The sequence below is a fragment of the Nicotiana tomentosiformis genome, chromosome 7 (assembly GCF_000390325.3).
Source record: "Nicotiana tomentosiformis chromosome 7, ASM39032v3, whole genome shotgun sequence".
In the NCBI taxonomy this organism is placed as follows: domain Eukaryota; kingdom Viridiplantae; phylum Streptophyta; class Magnoliopsida; order Solanales; family Solanaceae; genus Nicotiana; species Nicotiana tomentosiformis.
In genome coordinates this window covers 64,963,216-64,965,721 of record NC_090818.1, presented here as the reverse complement: position 1 = coordinate 64,965,721, position 2,506 = coordinate 64,963,216, and positions in this window count along the sequence as shown.

Here is a 2,506-nt window from a genome sequence, read left to right as displayed (position 1 = left end):
AAGATCAAGACGAGTGCACCACCTGAAAACTGGGAAGGACAATCCACTGCTAGGCAACCACTCTTTAATGGCCAGTACTACTCTTGGTGGAAGAACAAAATGAGAGATCCCATTCAAGGAGAGGACTATGAGCAGTACATTGTCATTGATGGTCCACTGGTTACTGATGTCGCCCAAACTCACACCACAAATATAGGTAGTGAGGCCGTCGAAACAATAATAAAACCCAACGCAAGTAGGGGTTGAATCCTCAGGGAGTTAGAATTGGGATTAGGTATATATTTAGTGTAATTGTATAAAATACCTTAGATTACACTTTCACATTCTTGTTTGTTATTTCTACTTCTACTTTAAACAATTGATTGCAATTATAAAATTAGAAGACAATATTTTTTGTTTTGGTTGTTTTCCAAATGATAAAAGATCTAGGGTCGTGACTTCCACCTAGGTAGTTACCTAATAGGTTAAAAATTCTAGGACAAGCCTGATTGGTCGGGGTTGTAATATAGCAATCACACGCAATTACTCACTCTATACTTCTAGGTAGTTTGAGTGGTTTTGCCCAATTTGGCTTTCTCAAGTCCAAATGGGTATTGCACAAAACAAGTGATAACTACTCAAGTCGGGTCTTACTATCTCTAGATTCAACCCTTTAATTGGGGCTATCAATTTCTTGAGTTCATCCCAATTTTTTATTAGCCAAGTTTTCCTAGACTTAATCTCTCTTTCTCAAGTAGAGACTAAGTCAATTAGGCATGAATCAATATTTGCAACCATTAATTCTTGAATTCAAGCAAGAACTAAGCTAAATATCACTAACCCAATCACAAACAAGTCCTAAATCAAACACTCATTAAGTACCCACACTAGGGTTGGGCCACAACTCTAGCTAAAGATTTAGCTACTCATAAAAAATAAAGAAATACAAGAAGAAATTTAGATAGAATGCATAATAATTGATTAGGGAAAGAAAATCTAATGTTTAGAAGCTAATCTAGTACAATATTACTCAAAACAGTAAAGAAAAATGGCTCAGGTGCTCTCCCAAAACAAAACATACCCTAAAAATGACAAAAGATTCTATTTATACTAAGCTGAAAACATCTCACAAAAAGGCCCATGCGAAGGTTGTGCGGCCGCATAATTATGTGTATGATCCGCACAACGAGACTTGGCTTGACAGGTTCCAGTTCTGCGGCCGCACTCCTTCAACTATTGTGGACCGCACATTTGTGAGTGCGGCCGCACTCTTGCTTGGCTCTGGCTGTGTGAGACTTCTGCGGACCGCATAAAAATGAGTGACGCACAAAAATGGTGCGGTCCGCATTTCTTCTTGAACTTGAAATCCCATCTCTCTGATTTTTGTCTTCTGCGGACTGCATAATATTGAGTGCGGCTGCACTTAACATTCTGCGGCCACACAATTATGGTGCGGTCCGCACTCCTTCAGCTTGCCCAAAACCAGCTCTCTGAATCTCCTCTTCCACGGCTGCACAATATTTGTGCGGTACGCATAATCTGAAGAAGAACGGACATGGCTCTTCCTTTGTTTTATGGCCGCACATAGTATTGTGCAGTCCGCACTGTGGGCCTTTTGCCTTGTTTTGGTCCTTGTCCACTTTTGACTCCTTTATGAGTTGATTTTTACTCTTTTGGCTCGTTTTCCAATGTTCCTGTACAAAAGCACACTTCATTAGTTTTCGGGAATACCTTTAAGCATTTTTGAGCTAAAACGCAAGTAAAAGAGAGCAAATAAGCGGTCAAAATTCCTACTTATCAACTCCCCCAAACTTAAGCTCTTGCTTGTCCTCAAGCAATTAAGGCAATTCCTACCTCCACTAGAAAAAGGGATATTTCAGCTGGCCTAAGGTTAATCAACCACACATCGATTGGGACCAACAATTACCCATAACACATATGAATTATCAACAACGCAATGATTTGACTCTTTGAGAACCATAGTTCTAATGCGACACTAGAGCATCAAGAGTTGACTCTATTCATCAAGGATGCTCACTCTTTCACGTAGGTCAATTTGGATCCCAAACTCCTCCTCTACTCTCCATTAGCAAATCTCACTTTAGAATGTAACACTCGAATCAAGGATTGCGAAAAGTGCGCTCATCTCTCTCAAAAGAATGTCACCAGTCCGGCTCTAAGTACCATAAGCTTGCCCCTCATGTAAATCACCACTAATGTAAGCTCACTCAACTTGAAATTATGTAGGGCTTTTGTGGGATGTAACGAAGGCTTTTGGAGGACTTGTTGGAATAGAATGGTTTCATCTTTCCTCAAGCACTTTATTTTCTCTTTTCAGCTCATACTTTTTCGACTCTTTGAGTCATTTTATTTTTTCTCGGGGGAGCTAGAGAGACGTAATGTCACTCTTTTTTGATCATGACATTCATGCCTATCATCATTGTTTTCTTTGAATCCCTTCAACTTTCTACCTTATTCATTTTCTTTTTGGCATTTTTCTTTTTGTTCTTTCTTTCTTTTCTTTGCC